At 41.5% G+C, this 8139-nt stretch overlaps 1 protein-coding gene across 1 annotated transcript in view; it reads left to right on the top strand.

The window, feature by feature from the left end:
- Positions 1 to 4564: 4564 nt before the first annotated feature.
- The window catches only part of htr1fa (5-hydroxytryptamine (serotonin) receptor 1Fa), a 28731-nt gene continuing 25156 nt past the window's right edge, over positions 4565 to 8139 (top strand). Inside the window, exon 1 of the mRNA XM_061792011.1 lies at positions 4565 to 4790. The gene's annotated coding sequence lies outside the window, so the exon portion shown is untranslated. The remainder of the gene's footprint in view (positions 4791 to 8139) is intronic.

Raw genomic sequence — 8139 nt, 5'->3', positions numbered from 1 at the left:
CCTTGTAGAAAGAGGTGAAATGATTGGGATCTTGGGGACTTTTAAGGCGGAACGTGAAACAGGGACAATTAATAACGATGCAAATGATTCATTTATTGCCCGATTTAAGAGAATTTAACAGAGAATCTGTACTTAAACTTAAATACAGTACAATACAATACACCAGTACAATAAGTAGAGTGTGAGTACATTTGCCATCTCTGTTGCAGGGCAATTAAATAAGTAAAATAAACAACAGAGTGACAACATATTTGAATTGGCACACAAAGCAAACAGAATGAAAGTAAACCTCTACTTATTATCATCCCCCAAATAAATCATTATGCCTTCTTTAGTACCCTTAGTATGTTCTTTCTTTAGTCGCTATTTTTAGATTTGATTTCTATATTTGTTAGACAGCGTGATTGACACAAACTGCCCTTTTTAGTTTCACTCCACTGAGTCTCTGTATACGTGCAATTGGGAATTGCACCAGAAACACACTGCCAATAACGACGACCTGTTGAATATACTGTAGCTATAAAAACACTGACTATGTTCTGCAGTTGGAAAGAAAGAAAAGAAAAAAAAGCACAAAGCTACTGGGAATATTTCAGAGTATCCAGATGGTCACTCTGCGCCTCTCTCGCAAGGAAAGAAGCGAAGAGATTGATGGGAAATGTATCACAACACCTCCAACTTAAGATATTGAGCCAGCTCATTTTTTAATCACTGTTTTTCCCACATACTAATGAAGATGCATTCAACATGACAATAGAACAACCATTATGTAATCTGGCTCAGCCTTACTTATTCCAACTCTTTCATAAACACCATTTCATCAACACAGATTTTAAATTCTCTTTGTATGAATGTGTGAATGTCGCCACGTCGAAATGTACATTTTGATTTAATTTGTAATATTCGTCATCTCCCCATTTTCTCTTGGGCTCGTCGTCTTGCCACAATTTTTCTCTAACCTTTTCATTTATTGTAACTCGTCATTTGAGTACCAGGACTGAGTTTTTACCACAGAATTAGCAAATACATTGTCCAAGTCAATAACATGCTGTCAATAAGCACATTGCAGTGATTCAACAACAACAACAAAATTGAAATAAACTTAAAATAAAAATTTGGGTAACAGGACTGAGCTGAGATTTCAACCCCTCTCGTCCTAGTTGAAATATCATTGAATTTACAGAAAAATAAATGAGTGAACTTACTTTTGGCCTGCTGAGCATCTGAATGATGCAATTTCCCGTGGACCACGTGACTTGTGGACTATTCCAAATTTTTCAAAGGGCTAATGTGTTAGATATACTTAAGGTAGAGTTGGCATAAGGAATAACATAAATGTGCAAAACAAAAAATTGAAACTTTCTCAAGGATCACACTATTTCACTATTTATGATCTGATCAATTCTAGTTATTAAATATGCAAATAGATTTATACGCAGGACACTTTACTTGATAACAAATGTATTTTATAATTAATTTTATCGTGCATTTATACATTTTGTTTAATGGGGATGCAAATGGCATCGATTTGATGGAACAGCCAATGTATCATGATGAAATGTCACAAATACAATTATTATAATGTTGAGCTCATAATCAGTTATCATTATCATCAAACTGATGAGGTAAAAAATAATTACACATGAGGACAATGGTGGATGGTAACATATTTTGTGGGGGGTGCTAAAACTGGCCAGCAGGACTACTTAAACATTCAAACAAAAAAATAAAACATTAAAATCATTCTCCTTTATGTCAGTGGCTGCGAATTTTCTCAAAGACTTTCTTTTAATATCATCACCCTCACCCATTGTCAACACACACATTTGTAGATTAGGTCTTTTGGGTCCAAAGTCTTTTATATTTTCCTTACGTAAGCTATGTGAAAGACTATCATCCACAAAGCAGCAAGTGAACTTATTTTGAAAGAAACAAGAGAAATGTTCTCTTTTGTTTGCAGTTTTGAATAGGAAGACTTAGTGAACCAACTCAACTCGAGGCCAAGCAGAAATGCCAGAGTTGTTTCTTCCTCCCTTCAATAATACTGCGTGTAAGTAAGGGGAGAGGAAAAAAAGAAGAAAAAAAACATTACTGTTGGGCTGCTAAATAAGTTAAACTTAAAATGAGAGAAAATCACTAATGAGCTACTCCAGACTTGTAGGTGGTGTTAATTTGCTTTGAATGGTGCTAGGCAACTACCAACAAGTGAAGGAGAATAAGCCATATGACTCGATGGTTTAGCAGAATAATAAGTATTAATAGTTTAGTAGGACCTTTCTTTCTTTCTTAAAACCTTAAACCTACCATCATGCTTGGTGTCAGTAAACAGTAACATGCGAGACCTCGGTACAGCTCGCAATTCAGGGATTAACTGTTTTCTTTTTCATTTTCTTTTGAATTTTGGAGCGCTCATAACAGGTATTATGATTAAGTTATTAAGAAGAAGAATGTGAGTGTAAAAGAAGAATATAAATTGGTATAAAACTAAAATGAGAGGACTCTCATTCAAAGTAGTAAGACTGTGGTATAGAGTGGGTGGCCAGCACCTGGAGCAAACATTTTGTTGAACCAGAGGAATCGTAGTCCATTAATGAGCCTTTTTACCCTTTAGGGCCACCATACTTCAACCTTCTGTTCAGCAATGTACTGCAAGTGATTCAAAACGAGTATAAACCTGGGGGTAAGTGAAATTAGCCCATAACTGGGGATGTAATAATCCATCAATCCACTCAGATACAGGAAACTACACTCATTTGTTTTTTTTTTTTTTTTTTTTTAGGAAAACCAGCAATAGTCTAGCAGTAAAAGAGCAAGGAGGGTATGTGGCAGAGTACTATTGTTGGTTATAATGTCCATAAGTCTGCAGACTTCCATACACTCACTTACACTTTTTGAGATGGAAAAAGGCAAACCAATTTGATGTGGGACTGAAACGAGAGAGTGGAGTCCACGATCTTTCCGAGGTTGCAGACCTCAGTGGGTGGTGAGATGGTGGCGGTGACCTTTTCGTTTCCTCAAAGTGATGTGATACTATATTCTACCATTTCTTGACAAAGAGCTCAGCGTGTGTCAAACTCTGCAAGGAATGCCTGGCTCCAGGGGCTGGGTAGTAGAGAGCAGATGAGCCAATGCTATATGGTGCAGTCTGCTTCTTTGCATTCTCTACGCTGTCGGATTGCAGCCTCACTTATTCAGAGCAACCGTGGATCATCCTGTTATAATGAGGATTTTGTCTCTATTTACTCATGAATACAATTACTCGGTGTGAAGGCTGAGCCTGTTTAGTTGAACACAAAGCTATTATTCTGTTGTATGACTAGCAACAGGTTAATTGTACCTTCGACCATCTAGTGGGAAAGCAATTGTTCAGCCAGTCTCGATACGTTGCTGATGTAGATAGGTGACCAAAGATACATTATCAGCAGTAAATCAATTCTAATTTTGGAACCATCCATCCATCCATTGTCAACACCGCTTATCCTGGTTAGGGTTACGGGGTGCTGGAGCCTATCCCAGCTGACTTCGAGCGAAAGGCGGACTATACCCTGAACTGGTCGCCACTTAGTCGCAGGGGACATATAGACACGTACAACCATTCGCACTCACATTCAACACCGTTACTGAGTGGGAACTGATCCCAATGAGTTCTGAGGTCCGGGGTTCAATCCCCGTCCCCGCCTGTGTGGAGTTTGCATGTTCTCCCCGTGCCTGCGTGGGTTTTCTCCGGGCACTCCGGTTTCCTTCCACATTCCAAAAAACATGCATAGTAGGTTAATAGAAGACTCTAAATTGCCCGTAGGTGTGAACGTGAGTGCGAATGGTTGTTTGTTTTTATGTGCCCTGCGATTGGCTGGCAACCAGTTCAGGGTGTACGCCGCCTCCTGCCCGAAGATAGCTGGGATAGGCTCCAGCACGCCCGCAACGCTAGTGAGGATAGGCGGTATGGAAAATGGATAGTTGGATTCAACGTTTGTCCGAAGACACCAGCCATAAAGAAAGTTTGGTTTCAAACAATCACGTCATCAACCCGTAGCCATGCTAATTAGCGCAGCATACACAGGAAGTCCTGTTTTCCGGGTTTGGTCGCGTGATGTTCCGCATTTCGCGAATAGATCATTTAAAGTGGTGACATATTAGTATGTAAATTATACAGCGCAAACAGCCACGGCGAAATGAAAACGTACTTAAAAAGAGAGAAAAAGAGCAACCGTTATCGCGGTAATATTATGAATTATTATTAATCCGGGGACACATTAGGTGTATATGCACAAAGTATTAGGTCGGAAAGGAAATTGGTGATATCGAACATCACTGGGGGTCTTTTTCATTTTATAAATTAAGAGCTGTGTTTATGCTGTTCTTCTGCTGCATTCAATCTTTTTTAATCTGACACGATGGCGCACATATTATTTCCAGCCTCTTTTTTTGAACGTTTGAAGAGGTCACCGAGAAGCACACACGCACGGAAAGACTTGATTTGATTTTTGTAATCGTTGCTAAAGACTCACTTATTCAATTTAGCATTTCAGACGGAGCTGCCACAGAAGCGCTTATCTCCTGATTAGCGCTACCGAGCGATCTTCGTCCTCACGCCTCCTCATCCTCCTCCTCCGTGCACGGCCACGCGTCTCGGTGCGGCCAGGACGCGCGCTCACGTGGGCGCGTCCGTCAGCCCCTCGGTCGCCACAGTGGAGGGGTGTCGGCGTGCGTGGAAGACGCAGTGAGGTGAATGGACAACACTCACATTCAAGGAATGCAATTACCTCCTCAAGATGCCCGTTTTAAGCCGCGTAAGTTTTTCTTTTCTTTTCTTTTCTTTTCTTTTTTTTTACTCACTAAGTGTTTCACGGAGCAAAGGCACACTTGTCATGTAGCAATCTGCCAGGCAAAATTGTGAAGTTGACGATTTCAGCATTTGCTGTGGTTCCAAGCTGACATGCACATTTTTTTTTAATTGGCTGAGCAGTCATTGTTGTGAACAATGTCTTTTGCACATTGTTTGATTAATCAGAGCTCGACACAAGTATTTCCATGCATACAGTTCAATGCCTCCAAGGCACGTGACCATGTCAAATTCTTAATTTCCTCTGTGAGTTTGTTCTCTTTCCCAATTTCTTGCAATGTGTGCCATTGCAGCCTGAAGGCGGTTTGGATTACATAAAGAAAAGTAATTTTCCCACTGATGATGAAGCACGATTGTCACTTTTGCCCACATTTTCCAAAGCAACACACCCATATCAGCACAAAAAGAAAGAAAAAGGAGATGCTTTCTTTATCATATGTCATGATAAAAGCAGTGGTGGTTGCGTGCTTGCCTGTGATGTCCATCAGCTCCAATGTCTGGTTAGAGAGCTCCATTCCACAATGTGATGACTGACTGGAGATTGATGAGTGGGCTATTATGAGAAGAAGAGGTGGGGGGCTTTAACGTGAGGGGAGAGTGGGTGTTGCAGTTTATCTCAATCTCCTGATCTGGGAAATGTGTTGAGTGACTTGGAGGAAACCTCGAAGAGGCACAATAATGTCGCACTGTACGCACCAGGAGTGGGAAGCACAGAGTAACTCACTGTACCATATATTGCCAACAGAACCAATAATGTCAAGATGTGATAGTTGATATACTGGATGTTACTAAAAAAACTTTTTATTAAAAAAAATGTGAACATAGTCTGGGCCCGGTGGTTAGCACATGCGCCTCACAGTTCGGAGATTCAAGGTTCTGGGTTTGAGCCTCTGCTCCGGGTTTCCTGTGTGGAATTTGCATGTTCTCCCTGTGCTTGCGTGGGTTGTCTGCAGGTACTCGGGCTTCCTCCCACCTTCCAAAAACAAGCAATTTAGGTTCATTGGGGAAAAAAAACTGTCGCCCGAAGATAGCTGAGATAGGCTCCAACAGGCCCGCGACCCTCGTGAGGATAAGTGGTACAGAAAATTGATGGATGGATGAAAAAAAACTCAAGAACATTATCCCGCTTATCTTGCCAAATGTCAGCTGGGACTAACCAAAATAAGCTGGAGAGAAAATGGATGGATGGACTTCAGTAAAGCATAAAGATGATATATGGTTAGCCTAATAGCAGTGCTGCTGTTATTGGAACAAACAAGTCCATTTGCCTCTATTCAACCTTTGCGGATTACTATGACCTGGACCTGATTCTGATTCTGATTCTCATAAGTGATCATCTACACAGACATAAAGAAAGTGTTTTTTTAGCAAGTACATGGGTGTTTTTTATTGCTATTGTGACATTAGGTCTAAAATGACTAAAGCGAATTCATACCTTCTGCCTCCACATTGCCACAGGGTGCGCGTTAGTGCATGTGACATACTGTAATATCGTCATCCACCCCTGTGCACCCCTGTGAGCCTCTCTGCAGTTAACCGCACGCACCCCAATTTTTGTGACTGAACACAATTGAAGTGCGCTAACCACGCATGCGTCAGAGCAATGAAAAACAACAATGGCGCCTGCTTCGCCTGTCGCTTGTGTGGCGAGATCTGGCGATATCCACATCTTTAGAATTCAAATAAGGAATATAAAGAGAGCCAGATGTCTCAACTCCTGACAATTGCGTGCCAGCATTTGGATTATGCATGTACAAGCACGCAGCAGGGATGCATGCATCAATGCGCATGCGTAGAACGCATACCGACATGAACCTCGAAGTGTAGTATGAATGAAACCGCATATGCGCAATGCAGAAAGTATGAATTGGCCTTTAGGCAATTATACTAACACTAACGATACATACGGTGAATCCCCATATTTATAGCATATCAAGCATTGGTATTTAAAAAACAATTTCGACAGATTTTTGGGGGAACCCATTGACCCTTATTTGCTGATTGCACTCAGGCCAAAGCAATAACAGTGTTGGTTTGGTGTCATTTGTTAACATCTTGGTGCCAAGAAACTATGTTGAAGTGAGTTGAGGAGCTTCATTTATCCAATTTCAGTCCTTTGGTGCCATTTTATAGCATCTATAAACTCTTTTTTGAGGGGCGGGGGGGGGGGGGGGGGGAATCAATTACTCGCTTGGTCCCTATCTACCGAGAATAGCAGGTGTTCGCTGCATATCCAGTTACTGAAGTAACACAAAGACTTTGATAAAAACACAATAGTAATTAGTCTGATTTAGTAGCATCCATCCATCCATTTTCTTTAACGGTTGTCCTTATTAGGGTCACAGGGAGCTGGAACCTATCCCAGCTGACTTTGAGTGAGAGGAGTAACTGGACTGTTTGCCAGTCAATCACAGGGAACATATTGAGACAGACTACCAATCACGTCGTCACTGAATGGGAACTGAACCCACGCTGGCTGAACGAAAGCCAAGCGAGCGAGCCACTACATCATCAGTGAAGAAATGTCAATCTGTTTTTCCAAAGTCGTCACTGTATGTTTTGACGCACCCTTCCAAGTGAGCTCTTACAGATAGCAACCATACAGAGCCTCAGTCTCAAATAAATCACTTCTGAGAATTTTCATTTTCAGGTACCAAACTCAACCCACTTATAGTCAAAGTACTTCGGAAGTACGCACAATGCCACAAGCCTTGTACTTAATACTTGTACTGTTACCTTTTCTGAGAGCTGCAAATTTTGCTTCATTTTTTATTTATGTTTGTATTATTTTCTTGAATTTAATGAAAGTGCATTTTTGCGTGTGTATAAAATACTACTCGATTCTGATAAGGACAAGTTGTCATGTGATGCCACTTTATTTTAATTTAAGACCGTCTGCAGTTGCAGATTCATCCATCCATTCATCCATCCATCCATTTTCTGAGCCGCTTATCCTCACAAGGGTCGCGGGAGTGCTGTAGCCTATCACAACTATCATCGGGCAGGAGGCAGGGTACACCCTGAACCGGTTGCCAGCCAATTGCAGGGCACACATAAACAAACAACCATTTGCACTCACATTCACACCTACGGGCAATTTAGAGACTTCAATTAACCTACCATGCATGTTTTTTGGGGGGGGGATGTGGGAGGAAACCGGAGTGCCCAGAGAAAACCCACGCAGGTACGGGGAGAACATGCAAACTCCACAGAGGCGGGGCCGGAACTTGAACCCCGGTTCTCAGAACTGTGAGGCAGACGCACTAACCAGTCGTCCGCCGTGCCGCCGTTCCAGA

The sequence above is a fragment of the Phyllopteryx taeniolatus genome, chromosome 12, assembly GCF_024500385.1.
Source record: "Phyllopteryx taeniolatus isolate TA_2022b chromosome 12, UOR_Ptae_1.2, whole genome shotgun sequence".
Taxonomy (NCBI): domain Eukaryota; kingdom Metazoa; phylum Chordata; class Actinopteri; order Syngnathiformes; family Syngnathidae; genus Phyllopteryx; species Phyllopteryx taeniolatus.
Note: the sequence above shows the minus strand (reverse complement) of the source record. Positions and strands in the feature narration are given on the sequence as shown.